This window comes from Mus caroli, chromosome 4 (genome assembly GCF_900094665.2).
Source record: "Mus caroli chromosome 4, CAROLI_EIJ_v1.1, whole genome shotgun sequence".
Taxonomy (NCBI): Eukaryota; Metazoa; Chordata; class Mammalia; order Rodentia; family Muridae; genus Mus; species Mus caroli.
This window is the reverse complement of record NC_034573.1, coordinates 15,676,929-15,684,539: the sequence shown is the minus strand read 5'-3', so window position 1 is coordinate 15,684,539 and position 7,611 is coordinate 15,676,929. Positions and strand designations below refer to the sequence as shown.

The 7,611-nt window shown below is 41.7% G+C and overlaps 1 protein-coding gene and 1 pseudogene across 2 annotated transcripts in view; one reads left to right on the top strand and one right to left on the bottom strand.

The window, feature by feature from the left end:
- Window positions 1-7,611, top strand: part of Nkain3 (sodium/potassium transporting ATPase interacting 3) — a 617,618-nt gene that overhangs the window by 378,519 nt on the left and 231,488 nt on the right. The window lies entirely within an intron of this gene.
- Window positions 527-1,819, bottom strand: LOC110292381 (annotated as a pseudogene).

Here is a 7,611-nt window from a genome sequence, read left to right as displayed (position 1 = left end):
CCAGCTGCCCCGGTGCTTTTCTGACCGGAAGAGGGTTGTGGCCCTATGTAGGCCGGATTTCTCTCTCCCCAACCAGAGCAGTCTCAGGTCCCGAGTGATTGGACTGGATCAGAAGCTGTGTTCCACTCACCAGCAGTCCCAAAATCCTGAGGCGGGGGTCGTGGGTAGCTGGCGGGTTTCAGGCAACCCTGGGCCCCCGCTACCCCGGTGCTGATCCGGCCGGATGAGGCCTGTGGCCCTACTCAGACTGGTTTCTGCTTCCCTAACTAATGCAGCCTCAGGTCCCGAGCACTTGGATTGGAGCAGAAGCTGTGCTCCACTCACCAGAAGTCTTAAGATCCTGTGGCGGGTGTTGTGGTAGCTGGCGAGTGTCCGAAATATTTTAAAACAGGAAAATGAGTGACATTATCAGAGTTGAATTTCTATTTGTTTGTTTGTTTATTTATTTATTTATTACCATGCAAGACAACTGTTTATTTCTAAAGGATTTTATAATAAACACAGTGAACATGCTCCAAGTAGCTGTCTATTCTTCTCCCACACCCCTGTCCGCATAGGAATCGATGCCTACTTCCTCATAATCTTTTCCCAGGGCAGCTATATCCTCTCTAGCCTCAGAGAACTCCCCCTTCTCCATTCCCTCACCCACATACCAGCCCTCTTGGCAAACTTGTGGTCCAGACGGGTCTAGGCTTCAGCGATGGCAGTTGCGTTGTTCAGCATACACACTGCATGCTGCACCTTTCCCAGGTCACCCCCAGGCACCGCAGTGGGTGGCTGGTAGTTGATACCAACCTTGAAGCCTATGGGACACCAGTCCACAAACTGGATGATGTGCTTAGTCTTGGTGGCAGCAATGGCAGCATTAACATCCTTGGGCACCACATCTCCAATGTATAGCAGGCAGTAGGCCATATACTTGCCATGCCTAGGGTCACATTTCACCATCTTGTTGGCAGGCTCAAAACAGGCATTGGCGATCTCTGCCACTGATAGCTGCTTATAGTAGGCCTTCTCTGCAGAAAAGACTGGTGCATAGGTAGCCAAGGGTAGGGCACCAGGTTGGTCTGGAACTTTGTCAGGTCCACACTGAAGGCCCCATCAAAGTGCAAGGAAGCTGTGATGGAGGAGACATTTTGGCTGATGAGGCAGATGAGGTTGGATGCTCAATATCCAGGTTACAGTGGCAGATGTCATAAATGGTCTCATTGTCCACCATGAAGGCACAGTTAGTATTCCAGGGTGGTATAGGTGGTCAGGATTGAGTTGTCAGGCTCCTCTACAGCTGTGGACACTTGTGGGGCTGGGTAGATGGAGAATTCCAGCTTGAACTTCTTGCCATAATCAACAGAAAGCCGCTCCATCAGCAGAGAGGTGAAGCCAGGGCCAGTGCCCACTCCAAAGCTGTGGAATACTACGAAGCCTTGAAGTCCTGTGCACGGATCAGACAGCTTGCGGATCTAGTCCAGCACTGGGTCAATAATCTCCTTACCAACGGTGTAGTGACCATAGGCATAGTTGTTGGCTGCATCTTCTTTCCCAGTGAAAAGCTGCTCTGGGTGGAAGAAATGGCGGTATGGGCCATTTCGGATCTCATCATTACAGTAGGCTCCTGCTCCACAAAGACCACCCAAAGCACATGTTTTCCAACTCCAGTTTCACAGAAGGTGGTGAAGGAGTCATCCCCTCCACCAATGGTCTTATCTCTGGGCATCTGCCTATCAGGCTGAATCCCATGTTCCAGACAGTAGAGCTTCCAACAGGCATTGCCCATCTGGACATCTGCCTGCCCCACATGGACTGCAACGCACTCACACATGATGAGTTTGGGCTATACGTCTCACATGGAGTTGGGATCACAGTTTTCGGTGAGCTCTCCAGAGTTTTAAATTTTAAATTATGATATCGACTCCAAGGTTGAGAATAGATTTGAAGAAAGTAAGGTTAGAAAGTACGAAATGATTTAGAATGCTATGGTGAATGCAGTGAAGACATTGTAATTAATCTGAAATTCCCGTAGTGACTACAGGAATGAGCAAAGAGAGGATCTAACACATCCATATGAAACGAACTAGAACTGATATAAACAGGGAGAGACACGGTGAGAGAATGATAATGCTCAGATTTCTAGATGACTGTGTTGATGGTGGTTAATGCCAAAATACAAATACAAGTTGACAATGTTAAGATTGTGGAGCTCAGATACTATAGAAGGTGAAGACATCCATTTAGGACATGTCAAATCCAGAGGGAGATGTCTAACAGGCAGCCGAGTGTGTGCTTTGTCATTCAGAAGGAGATAAATGTGTGCTGTGGCATCTTAGACAGAATGAGTTGAAAAGAGATCACCTACAAAGCAGAAGAACAAGACGATAGGAAAGTGCAAGAGCTCATGAGTAAACTCTTGGTGCTCAAATCCTAAATAACTGTAGCTTTGGGAGGGTTGGGGAAGAGATCGTATTTTATTGAAATATGCAAATAAAGTCAAATGGAAGTTCTTTTCTGTGGAAATATCCCAAGTGCCTTTGTCCTAAAAAGGGCAGAATCATAGCTCTAGAGAAGTCCAGGGAGAAGGTGGTATCAGAGAATAGACCTGGGGATATTGTCCTTCAACAATGGCTTGACCACCTCAAAAGCAACAGGACCTGAGTACCACGGACTCTCCTGCCTCTCTGGCCATGGCCACTACAGAGTTCCCTTTAAACTCCCTGTTTTTCAATTTAGATAATCCCATTGAACATGAAGCTCTACGGTCAACCTTGAAAACTGACACTGGCTTCTAAACTGGAGACTATTGCAGTGTAATTTAACAATGGTTGTTATTTTATGTATCAAGAAACCTTCAGAAAATTGAAGGATTGAAAAATAGTTGCACAGAATTATGAAATCCTGTTGGAATTCTTTGGCAACTTTAGACAATGAGTTTCATAACTTAGAACCTGGCTTTGCAGACTTTAATTGCATTTTAAATGACAGGTTTCTGAAACCTTAGTAATTTTCTACTTTTAATTTGGGATTTTGAATGAAAGCTTTTATGATTTCAAGGCCCAGGTATCCCCTAGTCCCCATACTGTGGGATATTCCCATTCTTCCCAGAAGCCCTCCACCCTCATTCCTTTTTACTTTCAATGGAAGCCTGTGCTGGTGTTCTGCAATTCTGAGGTTGCCTCCAGCTAAGACTGTTCAGGGAAGATAAAGAAACCAATAAACAAGACAAGAAAAAGGACCTGACCAGTAAATCCACATTAGGAAATAACCAAAGATTTTATTAAAAATCCATTTGTGTGAAATGAATTCCTCTAAAATAAAAAGTTGTTCTGTGTTTTCTAAACTCAAACTTTAGAAAAATCAATTTTCAGTAGATGAGGTCATGTTAGTTCTTCCTGTTTAACTGTCTTCAGGTTAGTTACACTGTTTGTACTAGAAACAAACACTATCTAAACAATTTCAACTTTTATATCATTTAAACAGCAGACTCTATGGGATTGTTCTTTCAAAGTAGCTACCAAACCATATTTGAAATTTGCTATTATTTCTCAGCTAATTGGGATAATCTTGTAAATATTTCATAGGCACACAATGTAAGTACTCAAAATGTCAGAAACTATTAGAAATTGCAATAACTCACAATTACATTTATTCAATAAAATTCACTTAAGTGGATTGGCTAGTCAATATCCTACACTTAATTACATCCATTTGGATCTGTTTTATATTGTATTATACAAAACCCAAATTATATCCTGCTGTAATTGCCTACTGCCCGTCTCAATAACAGGAAGCCAGGACTCTCACAAATAATTAAATCATTTTCTGTCATCTTCCATACTTAAGGTTAATTCTGTCATTGCTATTAATTTCCCTACAACTACAAATGAAAAAACCTAGAAAGAATAAGACTATGTGGCTTACACCTGGGTGCTATCAATCCCAGAGCATCTGGAAGGAAAAACCTTTGTTTTCTCATCATTTTACTTTCTGAGCCTTGAGTACTATTCAGCACACACGGTACTTGACAAACTCCTGTGGAATCTATGGCATCCTGTCAAATTTGCTTTAGTGACAACATAGCAAAAACAATCCTGGCCTGGGATTTGGGACCTTTGAGCAAAAGGACTCCAAACAGCCTTTGCTCATCTTGGATGACCTTGCTGTGGAGAATGAGAGTACAATTACCCATCATGTCACTCTGTGAACATTCAGTGAAACGTAAGAGGAAAGCTCTGAACACATCAACCTGACCAACATCGTAGGACAAAAAGCAGTAGCTGTAAATAATGCAGACCTCTATGTTTACCATGGGTTTCTGTTGGTCCTGAATTTTTAGTCATTTGCATCAATCAGGAGAGTTGGCATTGGGAACATGCTACGCACTTTCACTGAGTTTTGCAACTCCTCACAAACTCTGGAATCACACTGTGAAGGCCCAGCTCTACAGATATGCCTTTGGGGAAAACTTATGACCATCTTAGTTTTCCCATGCCTTAAAGATGCTTTCTCAGCCCTTGGTCAACTACAAGGGCAGCATTAAAAAACAAACAAACAAACAAACACAGCACCCTATCAGTTAGCAAAAACTCAGTCTTCTAATAAGGGTTCAGTGTAGAATTCTTGATTTCATATTGAAAATGGTCATTTTGATTACATCTTTGCAGAAATTGAGTTTATCATTGGAAAACTTGAGGCAGTAGTTGATCACTATTGACATTGATCACTATTCTGTATTCTTTATAAAATGAGACTTATCCATTCATTTGTGATGGCTCACATTTGAATAAATACTATCATAACATGAAAATATTGAGTCTTTAAAATAAGTGCAAAATTTAAAGCTTCTCTTGTACTTGGTGATATATCATTGAAGAAACATGGGTTTTAAAACACTGTCAAAATAATTTATTAGTTTCCTAGCCTGTGCATTTGTTGGCTTGGTTAATAACCTACCCCCCACAACCCTACCCCCCATGCATCAGTTGGCTGGAAAACTACTATCGTAACTTCAGGAAGTGAAGTATTGCCTACTCATTTCTCTCCCTATGCCTGCAGGCTACACTGTAATTCTCATCTGCCCTACTTTGCTCTGGACATATTTTTAAGTGTCAGAACGTTCTGCATATTTACATGGCAGTATATATCTGGAATGTGGAGGTTATGCCAGGCCATTAGAATAGAGCAGTGACAAGAAGGAAGGGGTAACAAGAGTAGTGTGTATGTATGTGAGTGTATGTGTGTGTGTGTGTGTGTGTGTGTGTGTGTGTGTGTGTGTGTGTGNGAGAGAGAGAGAGAGAGAGAGAGAGAGAGAGAGAGAGAGAGAGCATCAATCCAGGGGGGAAGAGCATGTCCTCTATAAGAAAGGGCATCATTATGCATTCTCCAAGTGTCCACTTCAGTCAGCCATCATTTGGGTCTCTATAGAATTCCTTTGTCACTGGATTAGCAATCCTAAGAACACAAAGTTAACTAGTTATATAGCCCACAGCCAGCCCCAAAGACACTTGTTCCATTTCATTTCTGTGTCTTACCATGCTGGTCTCCCCACCCCCCACCCCTCCAAAAAATGATTTACTCGGGTCTGTTTCTCCCGTCCTCTGAGGAGCAAAGATGTGTTCTGCAAAGACTCTCCTTCATTCAGTCTCTTATATAAAGGAAATTAGGAATGAGGCAGACTGGGATTCAGAGGCCAGCTTTGGCTCTCGACAGTTTTGTGTGAAGATTATTACAGGAAATGCATGATGCTTATCAGAAAGTGGGAAAATACATAAGTACTTAGGTCTCTGGATTTATTATAACGTGTTTTCTTTGGGGGTGTTTGTTGGGGGTTGTGTTTAAGTAGATTGTGGTGGATAGGTGCACTATAGTTCTGCTTTAATGTCACTATAAAAGAAAGGGGGAATATAGATGCAAACCTCAGGTGCCCTAACATGGTCCATGTTACTACATGGAGGTAAACAGCCTGCTTTCTGTCTCTTGTAGTCCAGTCATTAGATGTATGCTGTGTTCTGGGCAAATGAGAGGAAGAAATTTGTTCACCTTTTGTTGTATCCTCCCTGGCTAGCTGAACAACTCAGGAGGCAAGGGTGGTTGGTGGTGGTTTCCCTGCTAAGCATGAAATGAAACCACTCCTGAGATCGTGCCATGGTTTGGAGGCAACAGGATGATGCCTGGGTTGAACACAGAAGCGGGAATCAAGAGGCCTGCTCTTTCTGCTACCTGATTACAGTGCTTATTTCGTAAGTGACCTTGAGCAAACCACTTTGTTCCTCTTCTCCCTATTAAAGAAAACTAATTGATCTTGTGGTCATACTTCACAAAGATGTAATGAAGATGAGTGGAATACAATTAAAGCCGCTTCAAATAAGAACTCTACCCAGTACATAATTAGTTCTATAATCTATAAGTCTGAATAATACCAAGATATCTACATCAGAATTAAAAATTCAAGAAGTAAAGTATATTTTCTTCTCTAAGAAGAGAAAAGAATTCAACTATACTTCATTTCATATAAGTATAGATGGTGACTTGAGAAATCTCACTGGATTAAGTAATGGAAGACATGATACATATGGTGGCCTTATCAAGCCTTAGGCATTGATGAAATGATTAAATGTGATCAGACAGACAAAGACTCCACATAGAGGTACAAAACTGTTTTTTGAATAGCAAAAATAAAGAACTCTGATCAAAGGTTGTTAGAGGTGATGTTTAGGTTCATAATCCAGTTCTGGAAGTGGATATATCATAAGGTAAAATTAAAGATAAAAAATTCTGAGAATCCTATCAAGACTCCATGTGTGCTCTCTATGTCTAACATCTTTCAGCTAAACAAAAAATGAATTGGAAAACCCTGAGCAGTGAGAAAGTGTGTGTATGGACTGTGGGTCCAGTGGATCAATTCACTGGAGGCCCCATGGTATTAGGGCACTTCCTGTTTTTATAACACACCTCCACCTGATTCTGCCTGCAAAACTACCTGCAGTAAAGTGTTTTATGTATGTGAAGGATCTTTGCAAGCTTTCAGTGCATTTTCAGATGTTCCCAAGAATGGTGTAGAGATCATGTAGAAACACATGGTGTTCTGTCAGTTGAAACACTGCGGGCATGAGTACAAATATTTTTGGCTAGAAAGATTTACTGCATTGATCTGATCTGTTCTGTTCTACCAGGATTTCCTTTCCTGATCTGGGGAAGAAACAATGAAGCAGTGATCTATACTTAGTCATCACTTGTGTGTTTCATTCAGGCAGTCTCTACAGGGTACTGGTCCAGGGATGAAACTTCTCCTTCTAAAAGACCTATTCTGCCATCTTTTTACCCTACTTCTTACTCCAGGAATTTCTGGATAGAAAGAAAACTTTCTCTTAATACCAGGGTTGCAGTAAATCTGATCTCCTCTGAAATTTGGTGCATGTTCCCTGCATATGAAGTTTGTTGGTTCTTATTGTTCTTTGACTGAGAGCTGGAAGGCCCAGCCTTCTTGAAAAAATCCTGCCTGTATTACTGAGCAAAGACTGACTGTTTTCACCCTCATCCAAGATGGAAGAGCTCAGCATCTCTGAGTGCTGGGTAGGCTCATCTCTGTCTGAAGCTAATATATTTTACCCTTCAAAAGCA